Source organism: Pleurodeles waltl, chromosome 12 (assembly GCF_031143425.1).
Source record: "Pleurodeles waltl isolate 20211129_DDA chromosome 12, aPleWal1.hap1.20221129, whole genome shotgun sequence".
NCBI lineage: Eukaryota > Metazoa > Chordata > Amphibia > Caudata > Salamandridae > Pleurodeles > Pleurodeles waltl.
Genome location: NC_090451.1, coordinates 186392184 through 186418998, shown reverse-complemented (window position 1 = coordinate 186418998; position 26815 = coordinate 186392184). Strand labels below are relative to the sequence as shown.

General features: G+C 44.1%; 1 protein-coding gene across 1 annotated transcript in view; it reads right to left on the bottom strand.

Annotated features, from left to right (window-relative positions):
- Positions 1-23760, bottom strand: part of MEAK7 (MTOR associated protein, eak-7 homolog) — a 219762-nt gene extending 196002 nt beyond the window's left edge. The window contains exon 1 of the mRNA XM_069216756.1: positions 23737-23760. The gene's annotated coding sequence lies outside the window, so the exon portion shown is untranslated. The remainder of the gene's footprint in view (positions 1-23736) is intronic.
- Positions 23761-26815: the final 3055 nt, after the last annotated feature.

Here is a 26815-nt window from a genome sequence, read left to right as displayed (position 1 = left end):
AACTACTTGCAACGAGATTTTTTTCCCGTTCCAGGTAATGGACACGGAATGCAAAGCAGCACAGGGAAAGCGGTACCACAGCTGTATAAATTTGAATTCACACGCCAAGTTAGATTCTTTATGTGACCTTGACTGGTGCTTGTAAGTGTTCATTCTATGTCCTGGCCACTGCTTTCCATCCCACGAGTGAGCAACCAGATAGTAGAATCAATGCATTTGTGTAAGTGTTGGATCTAAGCTGTTGTGATCTACTGAACAGCCTGCTCCTTTATGTTGCTCTTGAGTTGTTCCTTTCTCCAGAAGATAGGGTAAGTTTGTCCTTTCTTTTTTGCTTTGGGTTTGCAAACCATGAACGTGATTGTTTGAATTGACTGCCTTCACTCAGGAATTTGTTCTTACAGAGGGACGGTTTAATCAATGTACAAACGTAGCTCCCTTTACAGTATTCACTGCTTATTTTGCTCTATGGTATTTGTTACCTCATTTGTCTGTCGTTTTTTTAGGTCGAGCTTCGAAGAAAACTGTTCTCAACAGATAGGAGCATGTCCAGGTTTCTTAGTCAGTGAGCAACCTAGGTATTATCACCTGTGATCATTCACTCAAAAATCAAGAGACCCAGATCGGCAAACCCTGCTACTGCTAACTAAAATCGTTTAAAGGCATTGCCAAAACCAATAGCTCTGGCTAAACACTTCTGAGGTTCCAAAAGCGAAACCTATTGGCTATGCCAATGTTTATTCTAATAAAAGTGTCAACCCTAACTAGGAGCCAAAACTTCTGATGTTTTCGTGAAGATAATTTTTTCTCCGCTATACTTCTGTGAAGGGACAATTCGATCAATAGTAACATACATACTGTACAACCATTTACTTGCATCACAAACTCAATCAACCCTTATTTTAGAATTTCATAAAAAACCTCATGGTTTGCCGCTTCTAGGAGTGGGATTAACTAAAGGGTCCACATCTACATGCCATTCACGGCAGACGTATTATATTCCCGGAACAGCTCAAAAACATCCTAAAGGTCACTACCTACCATATCGGGTGAGAATAGGTTACACCAAACATGTATATTTCAATGCAATCCGGTAATGTTTATTTTTTTTATGCTATAAAATGCCAAATGCAAAAACAGAAAAGAGATAGATTAGGTCATCACGCCCGGTGTCGTAACATCTGGTGTCACCAGAATTTAAAAAAACATTTTGGAGACCCGAGGGGTGTCCAGAAGACTGACTGAGACGTATTTCCCATTATTTAACTTCAATTAGCTACGTGAGTTTGGAAATGCCACCAGGTATCCCACTATCCCCTCTTCAACCACTCGGGTCTTCTTCCGCTCAGCGCTCACCTGCTTTTTCTGTCCCTTCCAGGCTCCAGTACTTGGCTGTGTCTTTTAGACTTCTGTGCACGGAAGTGAGCAAAGGACACCATCTATAAGGTGTGCTTGCGCTGGAGGCGGGCACAGAGCCCCAGCCTCATCAACGCCCGCCTCCTGGTCCTCCAAAGGTAACGTAACTTAGGCGATGAGCGGCAGTCCGATCCACCAATGACGAAGCAGCATTGATCACAGTTATGCTAGTGACCAATCATAAAGGAAAGGACATTACAAAGACGAGAGTAGTCAGGTACTGAAGCAAAGGAGGGATAATGTCGAGCGAGCACAGTAAATATGGTATAAATTTAATAAGGTTAAGCAGTCTAGGGAATTCTAACAAGGCATGTTTTCTGCTGAACAACGAGCAAGGGCGCATACGTCCCTTCCTGGTGCACCTCGTATCATTCTGGGTAGACAGGAAGAAAAATCAATGCCTGACCTCCACATGGCGGCTGTGCGGATGCTAACTGTTCTAGAGAGCGTGTTCAAGGATGTTAGTAGTTGTTTTTATATGGATTATTGCAAGTGAGCGCATGCAGTGCGTGACGTTTTTAGCCTACCTTGGCAATCGGCCGGTATCACTTTACAAATACAGGCCTGTAGTTTAGCTTGTTAAAGTGTAAGGATTGTACAGTGTTAGAGTACTTGTATAGCCAGTCAGTACTCTTTATTTCGGCCATACACCATAAAAGAAGCATACAAATAAAAACAATATAAATACAAAATAAGTGTAACTATATACTGTGTACACAAACACTAAAAGCCTACAAACCTTATATAAATAGATTAAAATTAGTTAAGAACAGTCAATAACAATGTATCCATTATCTTATAGACACAAGTAATGGTGTTACCAGTAAAAGAAGACATGATTTTCAAATCCTAAATGTAAGTCCATCGGCTTAAATACAAGGCACCAATGGTCTCAACAAACTAATACATTTGTACAGTACAATACAGTTGTGGCGTCTGCCTAGTCAGAGTGTACGGTACCCCTGACGGCCTCATACGCCGTTTATACTCTCAGTTGCATAATTTTAAAACTAGTTTCCTCAATCGCCAAATAACAAATAAATACCTAGAGCCTGGAAATACAACGTGCTTGTTGGTGTCTACTTGTAAAATTCTGCAGGACTCCACATATTGTCTGGTTCCAAGCTCCCTGCAGACTGGAATTATCCATTTAGTCCTGGCCTTACTATACTCTGGACAAAAAAAACAAGGCATGATCCACTGTTTCTTTGTCGTGGCCAGGTGATGGGCTAATCATGTCAGTCTGTCTGAACTCACCCATTCAACGTATTTACCCGAATTGGTAATGTCCCATGCCTAAACTAGATGTACAGTTTTCTGGCCAAATTAGGTTCAACCTCGTCAAAGAACTGTTCAGTTTGCTAGGAGTGCTTTACCCTTAAAAAGGAATATATCAGTGAACATTTGGCCAGACTGGACATAAGCTTGCCCAATTTGAGGTTTCTGAAACACCTCTTGAGCTCCAATTTGCTGATTAGTAAACCAGTCTCCTCAGGGTCTTCCCAAAGCGTAACTAGCCCCATGCTTAGCAGTCTGTCTCTAACATATGTAATCTAGGGAAAATTGCCAGCCCAGGGAGGCTGAGAATCTCTTCCAAGCGTTAATGGATCAGTTCAGGGGTAGCCCAACGTTTTCTCCAGTACATTATTGGTCGTACAACAATTCTTTCTGTAATTGGCCTGAGCCTTAGATCTAACCTTAGCAGGACTAGAGGAGTACTGACTGGAATACTCAGCACTTGACGCAGGAACCTACACTCAACTATTTCTCGTGGTTTTGTGGCCTTGTATCACCAAAGTTCGTTACCATAGAGGGCCGCAGCTAGTGTTTGATGATTGTAAATCTGCATCACTGGTGAGACTGGTATAAAAAAGGAGGCCTGGTGAACTTTCAGCAATCCATTGACATATTGCTCTAGTTTAAGTCTCCGTTTCACAATGTGTAGCGCCCAGTCTAAGTTCTCGTTAAGAGTAATGCCTAAGTACTCAAACAAATAGACCTGCACTAACGAGGTCCCATTCAAAGTAGGTTTGGCACGTGTTGGGTGGCACAGATTAGGAACCATATACTTAATTTTATTAACATTTATTTCCAACCCTCTCTGCAAGCAGAAGCTACTGAATTCATCCAGAGTTCTCTGTATGCCCATTGGTGATTTAGATAGGAGTAGTATATCAGCTGCAAACATTAACGCCGGAACTCTCATGTTGGCTAGTCCAGGGGCGTCATAGTCGCAGGTGTTCAAGCGGGTGACCAAATTATTAACAAATAAAGTAAAAAGCGTTGGAGCAATAACACAGCCCTGCCTGATGCCCCTGTTGATAAAAGGTTCTGTCACTTTTCCTAGCCGACCACAGCGCACCTGGACAAAGTTCTGTTCATGCAGCCTCTCAATAATGGTAGGTGGTGCCTTTAATTGCTAGTTTGAGACCCTAGACAGTTCCAGTAGGTAGCATATGCTGGAGGAGGACAGAGTTTGGCCTACCCTACATCTAACAATTATGTCCCAGAAAGAAATGATCACCGCTGGCCATCCAACTTAATGCCCTGACTCTGAACCACAGCATGCACGACTGTAATGGGAGTACGCGTTCAGACAGGGAAGGGAGATACACGTTTAACAGACTGCCAAGAGCCAGCTTGATAGACTATATATTAGTCAAAGTGAGATTATGGCCATTCGTCAATGACATGACAGTTATCACAAGGCACAATAGTGACCACAGTGTGCTTGTGCTAGACCTGGCCCTCCCTTCCAGCAGGCTGACAGTCACGCATTTGCAAACCTTTGATGGTAGATGCCAACTAGCAACAAACAGGCTCAGGATAAATTGGTGTGTAGCGGTGCGCTCGCAGGACTCAGTAAAGTCTATTTACAAACTAGTGACGAAGAGCCTTGAAGACCTGTGCAGTCTAGATCAAATTCTAGGCAAAGTGATTCTACTAGCATGGATAGGGGCAGTGCATAATAAACTTTTTTCAGATCAAAAAAACATTTTATACTCTGAAGCTAGGCTCATGGGAGTGAGGAGGAACCCATCAATATGGTTTAATAGCCACTGCAGGTCTGCTAAACTTGCGCTGATTACTGCAATTTGTATAGTGCTTACTTGAGGCGCTGAAGGGCTTGCCCACATGGGTAGCACACTATGCCGTGTTTGTGTGTGGGGTTGGAAGGTTGTCTTTGATGTAAGTTTATATGGGAAGTGTTTGCATGTCATGGGTAACACACATGACAATATTTAAGAAGTGGAAAGTGGAAGATTTTAAAAAAAAAGTAATTGAGAGAATGTATTCCTCCCATTGTCTTCTATTGAAGGAGAGGCCTTTTCAGGCAGGAGACAGCCGAAATAAAGCCATTTTTGGTTTTACAAATCGTGAGTCTCCACCTGAATCGGGGCTATTGGCATGTATGGGGTAATAACCACTGAGTTGCAGACATCAAGTTATGGGACGTAGTGCTTAGCAGTGTGATTAATGAAGATGAGTGAAAGATAGACGGGTATTTCTTATAGTTTGTTATGCCAACATTGCCAATAACTTCCACGTCCCTCGTCCCAGACATTACTGATTGAGGTTTGTTTCACCTCAGGACAGGAAACAAAAACAAGCAATGCAAGCCCTTGACTACCCCCACCCCGCCGCCAAACCACCGGCTGGAAGCTATTAGGGGGCTAGCATACCCTTAAGACTTCCTGCTTTTGTATCCTGCCCAGACAGGACGAGGAAGGCTGGGGAACAAGTGAGGCGGGTGTCTCTGACACTGAGCCCAAAGTGTTTCCCTGCAGGGCTCGTGGGACATCAAGTCTCTCAAGAAGGTATAGACTTGCCTGTATGTGGTGGTAGAGCCACGTTATGAGTTACGCAATCTCCATAAGCGGCATTCCGGCTGAGGGCATTGAGGCCCAAAGGAGGAGGTGCGCTAGGCATTCACACGGCTCAAGACTTAGGGGGAAGCTAGTGAGTGGCGTATGGATGTGTGGAGCATGACCACGGTCTATCGGTGGTAGTGCTCTAGTGTTTATGACAGTGTGCAAGGCAGGAGAGAGGCATTGCGCATGCTTAAGCCTGGCTTTATTTAAAAACCTTTTTGTGTGTGGCAGGTAGTAGTTCCTGCCTATTGGTTGTGCCCACATTGTTTCTGAGAGAAGTGGAAGCACCCTGGAAACGGAAAGCATGTTTCCTCTCCATCATCATCATCTTCTTCTCCTGATAGGTCCAGATCTTGTTCTCCATCCCATTGAAGAATGGACTTGGAGGAAGAAAGGATTAAAAACATTATTCTGGATACCTTAGCTTCTTCGAAGAAAACATAAGGGTGACCAAAAGTATACTTTAGAGACTGGCATGCACTCTGATGTTTCTAACACTGGGTACTCAGATGAATCATCTGCGCCACCCCCTGATTTGAAATGCAGGTACCTTTCTAGAGAGGTACTTCCTGAACTTTTAAATTATATAAAAGAGAATATGGGATTTATGGTGGAAGAACTTCCCAGTTCCTCGAAAGGGGTTACATTTAAGCAATGCAAGAAATCGACATGTGTGGGAATGCCAATTCATGATTATGTGATGGATTTAATTTTGAGTGAATGCAAAGATCCAGACAAAGCACTTTATTTAGGTTCATGGCGAAACTTTATCCTTTGGAGAAAATGTGGGAGGTGCTTCCAGATGCGATTCACGTAGACTCTGTGGTTTCAAGTCTGGTAGGGAGAGCCTCAATGGCACAGGAAATATATTAAAGGGTCCAGCAGAAAAGAAGGTTGATGAAGCGCTCAAGAAGGTGTATTCATGGTCTCATGTAGCCTTGAGAGCCGGCATGCCTATACCTCACAATCCTTTATTGACAGACTATAAGGTGATTTTCATTGAGTTACTGTAGAATCACAAGACGTCTGATTTATTAGAAGAAGCAGAGAGGCAGAGTGAACATTTGTCACATATTTCATTTGAACTTTTGTCACATATTTCATTTGGCGCTGTTAGGGCTTCTGCATTAGCATGTGGAGCCTAGTTTGCGGCATGTCGTAAATTATTTCTGAAGTAGCAAAATACTGATGCTGCTCAAAAAGCCACAGCACTTAAGATGCATTTCAAGGGTAAAAGACTGTTTGGATCTTCATTGGAGGAGAAGCTGCCCAAGATTTTTAAATAAAGGAAGCATTCTTACTCACTCAGAAAACAGCGCTATAAGGGAGCTGATTTTTCTTCTGCTCCATCCTTTTTCAAGAACAAAAATTCCTCTCAGTAACCATCAAGAAGGCAGAATTTTGAAAGAAAGCAGTCAAAACCATTCCAGAAATATCCAAAGAAGCAGGATCAGAGTGGGAGTATCAAGGATCAGCAGTCCAGGAAATGGTTGGGCAGGATTGGCCGGTTGGGGGAAGAATCCATAATTTCCTGTATTCATGGTCTCTGACAACAACAGATGCCTGGGTGCTCAATTCTGTGAAACATGGGTATGAAATGGAGTTCCTTTCCATACCCTAAGGAACAGGGACCATTTCTACTCTGGTCCCTTGGTCTCAAGAGAAGAAGCTTGTAATGTTGGAGGGAATACAAGTGCTACAGAAAAAGAGGGCAATCATTTCAGTACCGTCATCCCAGAAAGGTCAAGGTGTGTACTCAATAGTTTCTGGTTACCAATGTTAGAAGAGGATTTTGCTTAAGGATAGATCTGAAATGTCTGAACATATTAATCAGGAAAATTACATTCAAAATTGAATTATTGCAGAGAATCATTCCTTTGATTCAAAAAGATCATTATATGGTCACAACCGATTTGACGAATGCTTATCTTCATGTGCCTATGGTGGTGAATCATTAACAGTTCCTCTGGCTTTGCTTCCAGAGCAGGTATTGGCAATTCTGGGTACTGCTCTTTCGTTTTCGCTCAGCTCCATGGGTGTTTAAAAAGGTGGTGGCACTGTTGGTGGCCTCTCTGCACAGGAAAAGCATTTCAGTCTACCCGTACCTGGACGACTAGTTGATTCATGCACAGTCACATGTTTTGGTGTTACAAGCATTGCAAGAGATCATTCTTATGCTAAACCACCATGTTCTTCTCTTAAATCTACCAAAATGCCAGTTGTCTCCAGGAAAAAATCTGATATTTATTGGAGCAAGGTTCCAAACAGACTTTGACAAGGTATTTCTGCCAAAGGAAATCATTTTACATCTACAACACTTGTTGAGTACTCCACTTTGTCAGAGAGAAGTTCTTATGAGGAATTGAATGCAGATTCAAGCACATATGGCCTCCTGTGTGTTTACGGTTCCTTGGACAAGGCTCCATCTCCATCCTCTGTTGTGGTATCTGAACAGGTACCGGCACAAAAGGGGTCAGGGCATGCATGTGATCATTCACTTCGGAACTTGAGGAGAGAATGAAATGTGCCTGCAGTCAAAGAATCTGAACGGTGGTGTCCTGATGAGCCTTCCTCGTTCAAAAGTTCTAACAACACAAGCAAGCTATCCAGCATGGGGAGCGACTCTGGAAACTAAACTGTACAGGAAAGATGGAGTGGATCCTTGAATTGGAGAGAATTAAGAGCTGTGTTTTGCGCCCTTCTCAAGTTCCAACCATTTCTCAAGAAATACAATGTATTGGTAAGTTCTGACAATACAGTTACTGGGTATATATAAATCTTCACACATTCTCATTCTCTCATCAAAGTTGCATGCACTCCGAGAGATTGGGTAGAAGTGCATATCAGACGGGAGAACAATATTGAGGCGGATCGCTTAAGCAGAGTGTTTTTTATTTCCCAGAATCTTCATCTTTGACATTTGTCAGAGGATCTGCACGTACTGTATCATTTGTCAGACATCACATTTGATTCCCTTTCGGTAGCCGCTGCAGCATTGGGGGCTTCCATCTCTTCCTGCCGCCACATATTGATGAGATCCTAGAAGGCTGATGACTCAGAAAGCCTTCGTTAGCTCCCTTCTGTTGACTGTTTGTTCACAGCTAGCGTATCTTGTTAAAGAAGTCAGCTGAGGACCACAAACTGATTACTCCAGTGAAACGCTCCGGGAAAGGTAGAGGTCGTGGATTCCGTAAAGCTTTTGGTCAGTCCTCCTCACCACCGTCTTCCAACCAGCCCTTTAATAGGTGGGGACGTGGCACTCCTTCCACTAACAAGTCCCTGTATCTACCCAGTGCTTCTTCAGCCTTCCTGCCGCTCCAAAATCCTGACTATCCGGTGAAAGGAAAGACAAAGGCCTTTCTCTGACCCTGGAAGGTAAAAGAATACAATACTTGGGTCTGCAAGTAATAAAAGATGGCGACTGAATAGAATTTACCCCCGTTCCCCTGAAGAGGTCTTTCAACAGTCTCTAGACCCTCGCAATCCTCTCATGCTCCCAGCATTACAGAAAGGGATACAGAACCTTCTAGCAAAGGGTGCCATCAAACCAGTTCCACTGCATAAATGAGGGCAAGTATCTTACTCTATTATATTTTTGGTTGTCCGGGAAGATATGTCTGATGTTGGACTTAAAGGCTATGAATCAGTTTATTCCTTATCTCAAGTACAAGACAGTGAGTCTACAAAAGATTTTTCCTCTAATCCCACCTGACTTGTTTTTGGCATCAGTTGATCTTCTTAACACTTACTTGCACATTCCTATGCACCCCTCTTTTCAACAATACCTCAGGTTCTGTGTTTTTGGACTCTACTATCAGATCTGTGTTCTACCTTCTAGGTTATCTTCGGCTCCTAGAATTTTCATCAAGACGTTGGCTCCCTTGGTGGGTAACCTGCATTCTTTGGGTCTACCATGTCTGGATGACTGGCTCATTGCTGCATTGTCTTTTCAGAAGGGTCTTCAAGCTATTCACACAGTCCGCAGGTGTCTGGCGGATCATGCATTTATGTTGAACATCATAAAGTCCCAGCTGGTTCCCTCTTAGACTCTTTAGTTCATTGGAGCGCTTTCCAGCACAGGGCTCGGGAAGGTGTTACTCTCTCTGCAGTGGCAACAGAAGTTAATGTCCCATCTGATGTCTCACCTGCAAACAGAGGACCTTCCAGCAAGGGAGTGGTTATGGGTTCAGGGAGACATGGCTGACTTTCTTGTTCCTATCTCACGTGGACTCTATGTTACAGAATTTTGAGGCTCCAGTACAGGTCTGTTAAGTGGTGGCCAGGCAGCTCCAGTGGTGACTTGATCCAAAAAATCTAAAAAAAGAGGTTCTGATGTCTCCAATCCCCCCCTCACCACTCCCCCGCCACCTATCACTCCACCGGTCACAATTACAACAGATGCGAGCGGTCTGGGTTGGGAAGCAACCCTGGAGGACTCAACAGCCCAGGGGATTTGGACTCTGGAGGAATCCTGTCACTCTTCCAACTGAAAAGTACTTAAAGCTGCTGGGATGTGGAAGTCCTATCGCCCGACACCCGGGACATATTGGTCGAGGTCAAGGTCACCAAGATTTCATGTTTATTTTGTCCTTGGGACAAGTAGGCCCAACCCCCTGCAGTACAAGCCCTTTGGCTGCCAGTTTACAGAAAAGTGATCTGTCTACAGTTGAGGTAACATGTGTGCCCATGTGTTAATGCTGTTCACACTTGTATTTATGGTTCATTAATGAAAAGCCTTCATTATTAGGGTGAGTGCAGTAAATAAACGTTTTAAGGTTACACTGCACTACTGATTGTGGTTCCAGTAAAAAAAAAAAAAAAGTATACACACGTTTGAAAACTTTAACAATACGAAGCTAAGCGTAATGCTCCCAGAATGCTCTCATTAGATGCAAATGTTTGCAAAAGCTTGTAAGCAAGAGTGATGATTCTTTGCTTTCAAAATTAAATGTTCAGAAAAAAATGCCAGTAGGAGAAAAAACATGTCGATACTATGAAATTTTACGTGCTGTTTCTTTGAAGAGTCATTTAGTAAAATGTGTTGATCCATGCTAGTATTTCCAAAACATATTACTAATGGAAAGTCAGTGAAACCATTTTAAACACGATTATGGGAAGGATGAAAATAAACAAGCACTGGCAAAGCCAACCAATCCAAACTTTCTTGTGAGTCTTTTGGTTTTGTCAATGCATGTCTTGTTTTGACATGGCTTTTGTAACACTTTATTGTTGTGGGAGCTGCCAGGCCCTCACCATTGTAACAAACACTGGCAACTTCCCCCCTCCCCCCCCCCCCCCCCCCAAAATGTTTTTGGTCTCAAAAAGCACACGTTGCCAACAGTGGCCTCTTCCATTAATTGGTCGAGGATGGGGTCCTCAGAGCCAAGTTTGGCCCAGGGAAGGTGGGGGCTGCATGGTCCCCAACCCCTTTTAATAATTGGCCAGGAGGTGGGGTCCCCGGGGCCAAAATCACCCCAAGGAGGGGGCCGCAGGGCCCCTTCCCTTTTTGATCATTGACTGGGCCCTGGCAGCTAGGGTCCCCAGGGCCACAATGGGCCCAGGGAGGGGGGAGGACATGGCCTCCTCCCATTCTAATATTTAGCCGGGCCCTGGGGATTGGGGTCCCCTGGGTCAAAATTGCACCCCTTCCTTTAAAATAATTGGACAGGGCCCGGTGGATGGGGATCCCCGGGGCCGAAATTGCCCAGGGGAGGGAGGCCACGCTGCCCCATCCCTCATTTTATAATTGTCTGGAGCCCAAATTGGGCAGGAAGTGGGGTTTCCTCTCCATCATCATCATCATTATCTTCTCCTGAGAGGTCTTGATCTTGTTCTCCATCCCATAGAAGAATGGACTTGGAGGAAGAAAGGATTAAAAAGATTATTCTGGATACCTTTTCTTTGGAAAAAAAAGAAGGGTGACCAAAAGGATACTTTAGAGTCTGGTATGTACTCTGATGTTTCTAACAGTGGGTACTCAGATAACATCTCTGCACCACTACCTGATCTGAAATGCAAGTACATTTCTAGAGAGGTACTTCCTGAATTTTTAAATCATATAAAAGAGAATATAGGATTTACAGTGGAAGAACCTGTCAGTTCCTTGAAACAGATTATATTGAGACAATTCAAGAAACTTGACATGTATGGGAATGGCCTGCATCCAACACCTGCCACACATGGCCAAAGACTGTGTGTGGCGTGGGGTGAGGTGCTGATGGAGGGTTCGCCGCAGGGCCTGGGGCCAACTCCCACCACGCACGGCGAAAGGCCGTGCATGGCAAGGGGTTAGGTGCCTATAGGGAGTTGGCCACAAGTGATAGGATTAATGTAAAGTTATTAAATATTACTTCACGGTAAACAATTCACTGAAAAAAACAAAGCTTACAGGGTTGATAAAGTTGGAAATCGGATTAAGAAACATGGAAATTCACACACCAACCATAGAAATTCAGCTGTTTTAGTTAGTTATTTCAAGTTACTATAACTATGCCCTAACGTAACGATAACTTGCACCCTCGCCATGCACTGCTAATTACCCCAGTTATTGCATCACTCATGACATCTTTTATAACATCATTGATAATATCAATGTAACATTTGCAGTAAAATTATTGATGTGATAACTGTGCATGGCAGGGGCATGAGTTATAGTTACCTTAGGGCACTGAATTTCTATGGTTTTGTGTGTGTATAATCTGGACCTAACTATAACGTCCTTGTAACCTGGATTTATATATATATATATATATATATATATATATATATATATATATATATATATATAGAGAGAGAGAGAGAGAGAGAGAGAGGGGGGGTGTTGCAGCACTCTACACGAGTACCACATTACATTACTTATGGTCATATTCATTTTATTTTAAGCACAGGCGATTAAGTGATTTTCCCAGAGGCAGCACCAGAACTCAAACCCTTTTCCCCAGATCCAAAGTCAGCAGCTCCAGCTGTTAGGTCACATCCATATTCCTCAATTTGTTTGTGAAAGTGATTCACACGTGGGGAGATTGTATATGTTCATGTGTAGTGAGCACATTCTCTATTGAAATGGCTTTGTGAAGTAAAAACACAGCAGCATTAAATACTGGAAGGTTCACCTGAAGTCTTGCTTGGGAATACTGGCAATGAATTGTTTTAGAACGTGACGTATGTATGTACAGTTCAGCAGCTTTGCACCAGTGGTGCTACAACAAGTTTCAGAGTAGGCGTGCTGGCACCAATGTTACATCACTTAAGTCATATGGATTGTGAAAAAGGATGGCTTCACACAAAGTGTAGCTAATGTATTCAACAGGAGAGCGGTAAATATATCTAATATGTACCTGATGCTACATTTTGAAGCATACAGTGACAAATATATTACATTGTGTGGTTCAATTTTCCACTGAAATGGCAACTAAATTTGCACAGACATACAGTTTTACTGATAACAATATATAGCACACAAATGAAAATGTGTGGACATTGGGTTTCATTGAATATTTATTCTTTGTGCATTACCAAGAAATGTGTCTTGATTTGTTTTGATCCAATTAAAATCTGTGTTTCCATCACACTTCAGAATTACAAAAATGTGCTTTGTTTCTGGTTTCCTAAATGCTGATATATTCTGAAATATTTCTACAGTTCATATACAGGTATTTATGTTTTGTTGGGTGTTGACATCCTGCAGCCTTTCTTTTCACACTCCATGTACCCAAGAAATATTGTCAAATAATTAACTTTAAAAACTCCAGAGAAAGTAAACACTTTTCTCCCACTTTACAAGAATAGGCAGCAGTTTTGTAAGAAGACATAGCCTTACCACTGACCCCTGTCTTTGAACACACAGCAAATGTGACCAGGTAAGTGCAAAATGTAAAGGCATTTGAGCTGTCATCAGTGATGTCTTAGAAGATGTCAGTGATGTCAAATGTGACGTCATAAGCAGTGCATGTGGGCTTGCAAGTTGTAGTTAGCGTTGCTAACTAGAACTGGTGAATTTCTGTGTTTTTTTTTTTAGTTTAAAACGTTAATGTGACTGACAAATTCACTTATAACGTTACCTTAAACTTTGTTTATTTAAGTGAAAAATAAATACATATATATATATATATGTACTTCACTTCACTGTACACTAATCCACTATACGCTATTCCACTGTACACCACTTGACTATACACTACTCCATTCTATGCTGTTCCACTGCATGCCGCTCCACCATACACTACTTCATGCCATTATAGTCTACAACATGCCACTCCACTGTGACACTTGACTCTACTTTACACTACCCTACTCCATTGTACTCCACTCCACTTTATCCCATTCTGCACCACTGTAATACACTCCGCTCTGTGCCACTCCACTGTCTGACACTCTGCTCGACTGTATGTAGTTCCAACCTACAACACTGTGCTACACTCTATGCCACTCTGGCACTCTACTCCACTGTATGACCATCTACTATGCGCCACTGTACTACAGTGTATGACACTCAGCGACATGCCACTCAACTTCTCTCTGCGATACACCACTCCAATATATGACACAGCACTTCCCTGTACAACACTCTCCTCCACTATACTCTACGACACTGCAGTTGACGGCACTCCAATCTATGACACTCCACTCTTCTCTAAAACACTCCGCTCCACTATGTGGCAGTCTTTGACACCCTACTCTACTGTTCGATACGCCATTGCACTGTAAAATTCAGTGCTGCTGTCTACAGTACTTGACTCCACAATAAAACACCATGCCACTACACTATATAACACTTTACTACACTGTACAATACGCTACTACACTCTACCCCACTCTGTTCCAATCAACAATACTCCACTCTGTGACAATAGAGTTTACAACACTTGCCTCCACTTTACTGTATGACACTCCACATAGCAATTCTCCACCTGTGGGATTGGCCTCTACGATTTCAAACACAACGCAGTTCATTGAAAATTAAACTGTGATACTGCAAAAATGGCTGAACAGACTTACGCCAAATTTGGCAGAAAGCTAGATCATGGACCAGAAAGCATTCTTTTGTGATTTGGTGGAAGTCTGTTCAGTAATTCTTGAGAAATTAGGTACAATATATTTGTATATCTGGTTGGTTGGGATTGCCGGAAGCTTTTGACAGCCCTGCGATCATGCAACTCCAAATAATAGATTGGTGTGATTGCCAGAGGGTGCTTTTTTTCCTGTTGGCTGTCTCGCTCCAGTGGGCACTAACGATGGGATTGTGGCTGCAACACGACAAGAAATGTTAGAACTGCCATTTCAGGACATGGGGCTTTCTGCCCTATCCTGAAAATGAATAAAAATGGTATAATAGGTCAGGGTAGGAGCTGAGGGATCACAAAGGGACACAAGGGGTCAAATTAAAAAAATAAATCGGAGGGGGGGGTTGGGGGGGGGGGGGGGTGCTGTCCTGCAGGTGTCACTCGAGAGTCCTGGAGGGGGTAGGAGGTAATTGTCCCACAGGACAGGAGTGCAGAAGCTGTGCCCAGCAGGCAGTAGCTGCTCACAGACGATTTGGCTGCTACAGCCCTGCCCTGCGGCCAACCCCATCCTGCACATGGCTAAAGGCCAACACTCAGCCATGCACGGCCGAAGGCAATGCGCAGCAGGAGATTGGCTTCCCTCAAGAGGTTTGCTACAGGGCCTGGCCACAGTCAAGTGCCTGTGCACAATCCACACTGAGGACTGCCAAAGGCCATGTGCAAATTGTCTGCCCTTTGAGGGTTGGGCACGGGACCTGGCTAAACCAACGCCATACATGAACTTTGATGGAGATTGTCTTGCTTACACATGGCAATAAAATATCACTTTAGGGTAAAAAAAAAAAAAACTAGAAATTCACTTAAAAAACAAATGGTAAATTGACATTATAGTTAGGCATGGTAATATTATCTTACTTTGCTTATACAAAAACTCAGAAATTCACTGCAAAAATGTTAATGTGACATTATAGTTAGGTGAAAGTTTTAGTTTAAACATAACATTTTAAACTAAAAAATAAAAAACATGAAAAACCACACCGTCTGACATCTATTGGACCAATGTTCTCCTCAGTCAGCAACATCACTGGGGAGGCCATGCCATTATCATTTCAGCATACCTCTCCTGCACCATCACACACCTGCCACCACTGGACGTGCCCCAGAAGCTTGGACATCATCTTAGAAGAGAAGTGGGCTTCCACAGTCTCCAAGCACACCAGCGATGGAAGACGCAGCAGGCTGGAAATGGAAAGGACCCTTACAAGATCCAGAGCAAACACATAATGACTCTTGAGTGCCTTATAACAATTGTCCTTAAATGTTGACACTTTAAGCTTGTTAAAACATTGCATGCTTGTGTGGCTCTCTATTTAAGTATATGTGCATGTATATGGTATTTCTATAGCACGAACATAGCCAAAAAGCAGCGGACCACTGTATATGGTAAAAGACAAGCATAAAGTTAAGCAGCTTCAGTTTGTCTTACCCATGAAGTCTATCTCGCTGTCTCCAGACCCGAAATTACTGGGTCTTCAAACTTCAGACCCAATAATTCTGGGCCTGAACAGAGAGGGTTTGGACTTTAGGGTGGATCTGTGGTGGCTGTCGGCAGCTGCTGTGCCAGGCCCTGGTCCGTCTGCTTACTGCAGCATGGATACTTGACGAAGAAGAGAGAAGATTTTTGAGGGTTTCAAACTACCAGTTAGCTTAATGATGAAATAATATGAAATAATGGCACAATGTTTAACCTGCTGGCGGCCTCACAAGAAATTACTTTAACAGATGTAGTTCTAACAGGTTTGTTCATGTGAATCATAAGTAGCTTAACCAGTGTTGTTTTTTTGTTTTGTTTTTGTTTTGTTGCTTTCTGATGTTTGTAAATCACTGGATGATACACTCACACCGGACACGTAAAATCCAGATCAAAGGATCAGGTCCTATGCCCAGCTTTCCTCATCGCTTTTGCTTCTGGCTTCACCTTGCTTTTCCCCTGCTTTTGAAAGCCTTCCCCTTGCGTTTCGTTTGTTCTCACTGCTTTCTCCTTGCTTTTCTCACAGTTTTTTGTGTGCCTTCTCATTTCTTTTCCCTTGTTATCACTGCTTTCACCTTGCTATTCCCTCATTTGTTTATGTGCTTTTTCCTTGCTTTTTCCCATGTTTTTTGCATGCCTTCTCCTTGCTTTCCCTCATTCTTAATGCTTTCTCCTTGCTTTTCCCCTCATTTATTTGGGTCTTCGCCTTGCTTTTTCCTCTTTTTCACTGCTTTCTCCTTGCTCTTTCCCCTGTTTTTTGCGTTTTCACTGCTTTATCCTTGCTGCTCCTGCATGCCACCTGTTATTCCCCACCTCCCGCCTAGCTCCGCCCACTACCTCCTACCACACCTCCCCCTCCCAGGACCTACTTAATGGAGGCTGCAGCGTGACCCCCATTGAACAGACCCTAGGCCCAGCTCTCCTCATGGTGCTGCATCGCTCTTGCTCCTGTTGTTTCCTTGCATTTTCAGCACCTTGAGTCCCCCTCGCATGCTTTGCAGCACTTTATGAATCCCTGATTGAGGATATGACCTGGTGGCTCTATGAAATCATAAGAAATATATTGCATTATTTAAATGTCTAAGTTTCACGCACTGACAGTTACAACATGCTGTGACTGGAGTGACTGATATTCTACAATTAGCAAAGATATAACTAAATATGTCATCTATTTGAAACACATATGGTGTTCACTGATCCTTACTACGAAAAATTTACAATTCTGCCACATAAGACGTTCTTAAATAGAGTCAACATGGACTGACTGGTTGTATGCCAACCGTACATCAAAGAACAAAGGCACACTTCTTTCTGCCCCTCCCAATACTGTGAATACAAAATTAATCAGTACTTCCTGTTATATATAGAAATCAATAAGAAATAACATGCCTCTCCAGAATCGTATAACATAGTCTGTGTGCATGTGTCTGAAAGAAACGTGTTGCATAGAGTAGTTCTGTGCATGGTAAAATTGCCATCCCGTGGGGAGTTGGGAATTATGAATGCTGGAAATTGCTGAGCTGGCGTATACATTGAGGAAAGTGTGAGGTGAGTTGAGAAGTGCCAGGAATGTGCAGGACAGACTGATGCTGCGAATCAGAGATTGCTACTGGAGAAACATTGCTGATTGATTGAGGGTGATTTTGGGGGGCATGTAAGTGGATATATATATAGAAATTGTCGTGAGGGGCTGTAATTCTGCCTGAAAAGGGTTTAAGAAAGTGGGCGGCCCTCACAATCTCTCATTCGCTATTCCAATATATTTAGGGGGTCATTCTGACCCTGGTGGTCTAAGACCACCAGGGCCACGAATGACGGAAGCACCGCCAACAGGCTGGCGGTGCCTCCTAGCCCATTCTGACTGCGGCGGTAAAGCCGCAGTCAGAAAACCGGGGCCGGCGTTTTCCCGACGATTTTGCCCCGTCTGGGCTAATCCGCCATGGCAGCGCTGCAAGCAGCGCTGCCATGGGGATTCTGACCCCCTTCCCGCCAGCCTGTTTCTGGCGGTTCTCACCGCCAGGAAGAGGCTGGCGGGAACGGGTGTCTTGGGGGCCCCTGCATTGCCCATGCCACTGGCATGGGCAGTGCAGGGGCCCCCTAACAGGGCCCCGGCCGGCTTGTCACTGTCTGCCTAGCAGACAGTGAAAAGCGCGACGGGTGCAACTGCACCCGTCGCACGGCCGCAACACCGCCAGCTCCATTCGGAGCCGGCTTCTGTGTTGCAGCCCTCCTTCCCGCTGGGCCGGCGGGCGCTAACATAGTTAGCGCCCGCAGGACCAGCGGGAAGGTCAGAATGCCGGCAGCGGTATTCTGACCGCGTATCGGCCAAATGGCGGTTCCCGCCTGGCGGGCGGCAACCGCCGCCCGCCAGAGTCGGAATCACCACCTTAATTCCCTTCACCTCTCTGCCTTTCTCTCTAAAATAATTTAAAGTCGGCCTCCACCCTCTATGCACATACCTTCCTCCATTTTTCTCTGCCTCGTCCTTCTCTTCCTCTCCACCATTCTCTTTCTCTTCAAGATTTCAAGTTCTTTTCTGCGTGTACATTTATGCTTTACATGTTGTCATTTGCATTATGGCGCTTGTCTTGTACTTATGATGTGAAATGCAAACCTGAGAGCGAGTTTAATGAGATGGCCTATGCATCTCTAGCTACCTCCCTTCCTTTCTCTCTTGGCCATTCTCCTCATGCACATTCCTTGCCTCTCCCGTCCCTCCATTGCCTCTATCTGGTTGTCTCTGAATTCATGTCCCTTTTGTTTCTCCTCATGCCTCCATAATTCTCAGTCTTGCTTTTTTACTCCCTTCTTCTCCAGCTTCCACTTCCTCTGCACTTTCTCGTTTCCCTCCACAATTTACAGCTCTTCCCCCGCTTCTTTCCCCTTCTGCCTCTCTCTCGCCCGACCCCGCAGATACTCGGATTCCTCAGGTACTTCAAGTTGCCCCACAGCAGGTGTAAGTTAGCTCAGCCGCTACTTATTTTCTTTGTTCTAAAATATACGTTTATTGGGACACTGTCCATAAAACAAGAATAAATAAAAGAATAGCAATAAATAGGGATATACATCTTTAAGTGTGCTAGCATGAATTTTAAATCTATCACATGCAGAGACTCCATATTTGATTGCAAAGCGCATGATTGCAGCAGTAACATCAAGAAAGTGCATTTTAGCCAAAAATTAAATCACCTCAGAGAATGTACAGCGTCCCTGCGACACGAGTTGAACGTCAGGGTGTGCCGAGCTTTTTATCTAAAGAAGAGCACTTTGGATGCACACCAGCTCTCTCTGAATGAAGACAATGCCATGATAAAAAGTGCTTTGAAATACCTATAGAAATGACACTTTGATTCTATAGGCAGTGGAACTTGCTCAAAAAAACGTAGCCCACTGACTAAGATGTCGACGGACGGGTTATTCCATCACAACGGTGACGGATATCCCATCTGCCGAAATATAAATCCCATAGGAAATAATGGGATTTGTATTTTGGTGGATGGGATATCAGTCACTGTTGTGACGGAGTAACCCGTCTGCTGAAATCCAAATCAGGCACTAAGTCTGTAGGGTTGGCAAGTATGCCTCGTCCGATGCTGCAAAAACTCTTGCAGCTGTAACTTAACCCACTCATCCCTCCTGCCACCTTGCCCCCTCCCTCAATGCCCTAAAAATCTCCACCTACTGCATTTACCACCTGTGTTATTTCCGCCAGAATGAGTTAAACATGTAGATTTAAACCTTAAGACCTCGTAGTCCTACGCAAGGAGTGTTAACGTCTGGGCAGCAGTAGGTTGTGGCTCCCCTGTCCAGGCCAGATCCATTGCCCTGTTACACAAATGTTGACCGGTAAATGACGTGGACGCTCACCCACCAGCTGGAGTTCGTAACAGTCATCGTTACCAGATGATCTGGTGGAGCTCCACAGCATAAGAGCCTGCCATTTTCCTCCGGAAATTGTTGGTGAATGATTATTACTTGGCAGCAGCATGTATGTGGGGTGAATCGACTGGACTCTGCTGGAAATGCTCCTACCATTATGCTGTTCTGGGAGGCTGCATCTGTTTTATGTCCCCCCTATGGATTCCCCCCACTAATCTTTAGAACTGTAGTACTATATGGGTCCCTCCCCACCTTTCTCTCTTCGATGTCTCTGCTTACCCACTCCACCCCCACTTCTCTTCCCTGCCTTTTCCACCTTTTATAACCTCCAGTGCAGGCCTCCTTTTGCTCCTGGCCACATCCTTAGAGAACTTGTTTCTACCTCTGTGGGCCTTCAGGCCAGTTGGAAAAGCCATGAGTCTAAGCCTTGGTTCTGGCAGGATTAAATTGAATTGGACGAGTAAAGTGTGCACAGTGGCAGTTATTTTAATTCTACAAATCTAAGGGCCTGATTATGGCGGTAACTGTTCTGCCATTGGTTTTCCAAGTGAAAGCTAGTCCGCCGTCTTGGCGGTCTGTCCATGGGATTTAGATGTTGGCGGACCCATAGGCAAAAACTCGCCCGAATCCCACCGACTCCGCCAAGGATTCCTATCTGCGTCGACAGCCCCATAGGAAACAGTGGCTAATGGCGGGACTCTAGCCACCCTTAGCACCATGCAAATTTAGATGTGCCTCACCTTCAAGCCATCTGTGGCCTCTATATCTGAGTTGGGTGGGGGAGATTATTGGGAATGGGGTAAAAACTTACCTTTGTTCCAGAATCTACCTCTGTTTTCAACTGGACAACACCTTCTATCACTGCTGCCACTGGACAAAGGAGAAAACACGACCCCCACATCACCAGATTTAAAGGTAGGGAACCCGCATTCATTGCCATTGTGTGTTGTGTGGGCACCGCATATCAGCTCAGCACCACTGCAGTCCTATACACGTCACAGTAATTGTTTCAAATTAATGTGATAAACACATGTTCGGGGACATCACACATTTCACACCCATACAGTATTCATTGCCAAATGAACGCCGGCACCACAATGATGGTATGATCACACTTATCAACTGTGTCCATGTGTGACATTGCAAAGGGAGCTATACCTGTGATGTTGTGCTTCCAGTTGTGTATGTGAGTCAGTATGTGTGTGATGCAATTGGCTGGTTGAAGGGGGAGGGAGCTGGAGTGGGTGATGTGGTTGTGTGCCATTTGCATATGGGTTTGATGTTGTGTATGTTGTGTTGTGTTATATTGCATGGCAGTCGTTGTCGTGATGTGTGTAGTTGTGCCTTTGTGTGAGTGTGTTTGTGTAGATAAGTGTGTAGTTGTGGTGGTTGTGTCATGTGTGGGTGCAGTGTCAATAATGTGTGTATGTTGTGTCATGGATGTCTGTTTGCGACGTATGTGTTGTATTGTAATGGCATGGCAATCGATATGAGTGTGTATGTTGTGTGTTGTGTTTTGTGTGATGCAGGTGCAAACATATGGGCGAAGTGCAGTGTGTGTGTGTGTGTGGACTTACTTGTACTCCATTGCTATTGTCTGATGTCTATTGGGTCCAGCGATAGTCTCCCTGTGTCAGTAATCCGCCGGCAGTACACCACCTGCAGGACTGTAACTTCTAAATATAGTCGATAGGAACCATCCCTCCTGACGACTAGGAAGAGCACTCCGCCATCTCGGTGTGCAGCTGAGCTGCAATACATCTATATATGGTGGGTGGAACACCGTCGTGTTCTATGGTCCACTGTCGCAGTGGATTGGCAGAAGAATACTGTCTGGGTATTGGTTGCACCTGATTAGTACCAGTTTAACACCCCAAAAAAGCTATACGCAACAGAAAGGTGGCCAGTCAACCTTCATAAAGGTCCTACCACCGAGCATAAACATGTGTTGCTGTGTTTTTAGTAACTTTTGAACCGTTTTAGCTAAACTCTGAACATTATGCAGCAGATGATGAATTATTTGCCAAATGCAGCAAACCTATAATTATACAAAAATCGCCACAACTTCTCAATTGCATAATTCCAGTGGCCATAATCCTAAGTAACATTTACACTGGTTTACACACCATTGTCTCTGTATAATAAGTGTGTGATATAACTCTTTCTGGCACCCTACATACTTGTGATGAGTAGGTGCGTAACAGGAATTAAATACACATGAGAGCGGGTCTACGTAGTGATAAGGGGCAGCATTGGAGGGTTGTACTGATTGAATCCTTGGAAAAGGAAGTCTGGGGGGGGGGGGCACAACAAATATTCTCACACCATCTGGCACCAGCATTGAAGCCAGTGCTGTTGGGGATGTAGCTATAATTTCTGAGGCCTGTGCGGTGCCCCATGCCTAGAGGTAAAAGCACTTCAGCTGATTGAAATAGAAAGGCATACATATCATAACCAAAGTGCTCTAATCCCAGAATCCTCTAGTGCCACACTGTAACCTGCCAGACAATTGCTCCGGGCTGGAACCCTGGATGGATGTCTCCCTCATTCTTTCAAAAAGAGCCCTTTCTTAACAAACAGTGATCTTCTCTTTATATGAATATGTGCATGTTGTTTCTTTAGTGGGAACCCTAGCCGAAAGGCAGCGGAGCACATACAAGGTTCAAAACAAGTCTGGACCCCTGTGCCAGCTCTTTGAGGAAATATATTTACTAACATTTCAAGCAGCACAGCAAAAGAAATGTCTGTGCTGCATTGCATGAAAGGGGAAGAGCAGAGTAGCACCATATTTTCAAAGATATGGTGCATTGGAAATGGAGTTGAAAGGTCTGACATGCAAGTTACAAAGTGAACCCTGGCATCATCTCTCTGTTCATTCCCTAGTCAACCTCGTCATTTCTCGGTTCCTTTTTCTCGCTCCATTACCTCCTCTCTCCCACCTTGCCATTTGTCTCTGCCTCTTACACTCCCCCATATGCTTTCTATCAGTTCCTTATGCCTTGCCTTTTATATACCCCTCTACCTTTTGTTCTCTTTTCAATCTGATCTCTGTCACCCTCAGCATCTTTCTGTCTCTTTTTCGCTCCATTCTCACCCCATCTTTTGTTGTCTTCTTTTCTCTTTTCATCCTGTGCTTTCTCTCAGCTTGCTGATCCTCGCTTGCTTTACTCTTCTCCCACTGTTCAGTCTCACTGTTCAAAACTTCTGTATCTCCCTCTCAGTATTTAGCTCTCTCCTCCTTTCTCGCCATTGTTTCTCTCGTTTTTCACACTCTCTGTTAATGCTAGTGCCTGTGATCTCAAAGCCTATGTTCCGTAACAGAGCGCTACCTCTGGCATTGTCATTAATGGTACCGGGGTGGAATTGTGAAAACGCCCCTTATGTTGGCTGCTAATTCTGCTTGGAATGTACGTGTTTGCTGTTTTTATCATCTTTAATCTGCCCTGCTATCTGTGAAAGCTCGTTCAACAGTCCAATGTTTAAAACAAACCAAATATAAAACAACATTGGCTTGTAGCTCTGTGAGCTGTTTTATAATCGTGCAACGACCTCCGAGGTGTTCGTAAGAAATACCTTTTGTCCTGGATTTTGACCCCTTGCCCCGAATTTGCCTTCTTACCCGGGGGTCACCCTAGTCTTGGACAGCACTGAACATGGCGTCCGTGGGCTGGAAAATGTCTCCTCTCTGGTCTCAGCACTATAAGCTGCTTTGCAATTGGAACGTGCATCTTTCAAGAGCGCCAACGGTTTGTTAATTTGCTTATGTTTCATAAAATACTAAACACAATGTACCAAAAACATACACGTAAATAGACTATTATATAGTCGGCGCACCATGCATTGCCTTGTTTTCCTTCATAAACCAGCCTCAGATGACAAAACTATTACATTGCTTTAAAGCCAAGAAGAGGCAGAGCCAGTCAGTCGTAAAAGCAAGAGAAAATGTTTTTATACAATTAACAAAAAGATGCATGCCTCATACAAAGTTGAACCTAGAGCACATAGTTCAGAACATCAAGGGATTCTTAGCTTTACTTACAGTAGGGCCAGCAGCTGTCAGCCAGGCGTCATGAGACCAGAAACGATGCCGAAGGAAAATACGTTTTCACGGAACCTCAGCTTGTTCCTTCGTCAGGCTTAGCATGTAACGTGCCCACAAAAGAGATTTCGTCAACATATGAAGCAATACGCCTTTCAAAAAGCAGCTTGTCCAACTATAACCGTCCTTTTGAGACGATAGGAAGTTCTTTTCGCACAAATAAGCATTTTGGTGCCATTTTTGTGACCTGTGTGCTGATGCTCCACTTTACAGTATTCATACAGTTTTTGTTTCCAAGTAGGACATACATTCATTTAATTAAACAAATTATAACACATGGCATTTGTAAACTTGTTCCAGTTACAGAGTAAGATTAAAACCTAATATGTCACATTGTATTGCACTGAGTTTTCATACATGTTCCTACTCTCATATCCTCTTGGGGGCGAGGGGGAACGAATAGTAAGCAACTATATGTATAGAAGCGCATTATACAAAACTGAATGTGACATCGTGATAAAGATGGAGTCCATATTTACAAAACGAGCCACCAGGGAACTATTTAACATCCCGCCTGTGCTCAGGGTACCCAAGACCAAACTGGTCATCCTCCATGAAATCATACAACCCTGGCAACTCTGAGGTAGGGCTAGAAGGCCTGAACTGGGGTGCCATCAAAACTAGCTAGGGGCGCCACACACACTTTGGGAACCACTGGCTGTAGTTTTGTTGTGTCCAAACTGGAAATAGCTAAGTGGTTCCCAAACTGTGTGCGGCGTCCCTGGTTAGTTTTGATGGTGCACCAGGGAGCTGCGGCTCCCAGTTTGGGAACCACTGTGTTAGCAGATCAGCCCTCCCTCTAACCGGCCCTATTCCCGCCTGCAATTACATCAAACCGTGGGTAACCCGAGGAAAGGCTATAAGGCCTGAGCCATAAGGAGGTCTGCCCTCCCTCTAGCCAATCTCTTACCCACCTGAAACGCTCGTGAAGAGGGTTGAGATGCTTGGCTCTCGTTTCTATAGTTATAATTACTTGGCATTCTTACCGCCACAGATGGAGGTCACCGGTGAGCATGGCCCCCACTGTCTAAAATCCACTTGCATCGCAAACTCCCTCAGAATCCTTTAGATGGGAAGGCCCCTGGCAGCAATAAGCCTTATTAGGCTGCTGCAACGCTATTCCCGATCTTATGGCCAAACTTGCACAAGGCTTTGTGGTATGAATCACAGACCACAAGAAGCCAATTGATTACCTTGAACCAGACAAGGTGAGGAGAGGTGGGGGACAGGTCTCATTCTCCTTGTGCCTCCAACAGGAGTGCATGAGAATGTCCAACGCTGGTTTACTTCCAACGCAGGGTACACTATTTGGTAACCACAGAGGAGGTCAAAATCAAAATTTCCTTCATGCAGTCAAGCTCAAACCTTACATTGAGTCTAACGAGGACTAGAATTCTGCCAATATCAGGTGTCATCCTGAGACTTAATAGCAGCTGTTCCCACTTGAGCCTTCACCCTGCGCCTGCCAGGGTACCAACTACAAGCCAACTCCTGCTCAGATGTGGAGCCTGTCAATGCATGTGGTGGTCTTCATTGATTCTCAGGTACAGAAAAGATAATCCCACAAGGGAATGCCTTCTTCAGCCCCCACTCATTTTTGGCAATAGGAAACTGTGAGAGTGCTATGTTGGGTGCCCCAGTGCTGAACAGTGTTACTACAAAGCACCACCAATGAGCTGATATCCTCTACCTGAAGACATAAACAAAAGCCTTCACGGGCACTTGTGTGACCGACTATACTTTGTGGTTAAGAGCCTGGACTAATAAATGAAAACAAACTGGAACCAAAACAACTTTTTGATGCCTAGTTAATGAGCCTTTACTTATTAGCGCCCTTCTTAATTGACTCGTGCTGAGGCATTTGTTGCCCAGTCATCTGAGCCTATGGGCCCATGAACAAAATAAACCAGTCACTAGTAAGATCAAACTTATTTGGCCTTTTATCTGATAGCAATGGCACACCCGGGCAGTGTATGCTTCCTGGTTCAAACCTTAGCTTAGCCACCCTACGAAGGCTGAAGAGCCTGGCTGACCTCCGTCTGGCATGACACTATTTAAGCCATGCATTATGATATATCTATAAATTCTACTGTTGATATGGTCTGACCAAGTGACCATCTAGGCTCCACTCTCTCATTGACTTTATATTTAAAAATAACACAACTTCGCAATCATCTGATAAACATGGTCCTTGCCTTGTAAGTTCACCCCTTACCCTGTAAGAGATGCTACATTTATTATTGGGTGTCAGTGGTGTTCTCTATTCATTTAGAGCCCCAAATAATTAATGTCGGAAACAGTTATGCAACATGTAATACTCAAAGCAATGGCTGACTGCTTAGGTTGGCCTGCCTTAAAAAAATGACTTGTGCTATATTAGCTCCTGCTGCTTGCAGTTTGCACAGGGACATGTACCCTAACATACTATCACATTAGATGACAGGCGCAGCCCAAGCCAGCAGCCTGATGAAACTATCAAGCTGACAAACTTTGATCTTGGCAAATCCTAAACAGATGTCTTAGTACTTATTAGCCTAATTGAAAGAGTGTTTCTTTCCTGATTTCAAATTTGGCACAGTATGTTCTTCTGATTTAAAAATTGTTGAAACCAGTTTAACTGTGCAAAACCACCTCTCATCCCAGAAGACCTAAATACCAACTGCACTCTGCATGGTGAAGCCCTCAAAGTATCTCCAAACAGCGCATTACTGTGCAGCAAGCAGTCCAAACCTTCTGCTGCCTCCTACAAAGAGCTATGCCATATGGACTGGAAAACACTGACAAAGAGTGAAAGCAGGTGTGAGAAGTGACTGCAAGAGTTAGAGAAAGGGGCAGGAAGTACAGATTGATGGAAGAAAGAGGCTTAGAGGTTGAATCAAATCCAGATACCATTGTCTGGCTCCTAAGAAACATTTTGGGCCCTCTTGCACCTTTTCAAATAAGAATTAAGCACCCTATGCATGCACCCTTCATAGGATGACCCCACTGCACAGGATGTGATGCAATAAACCCTACAGAT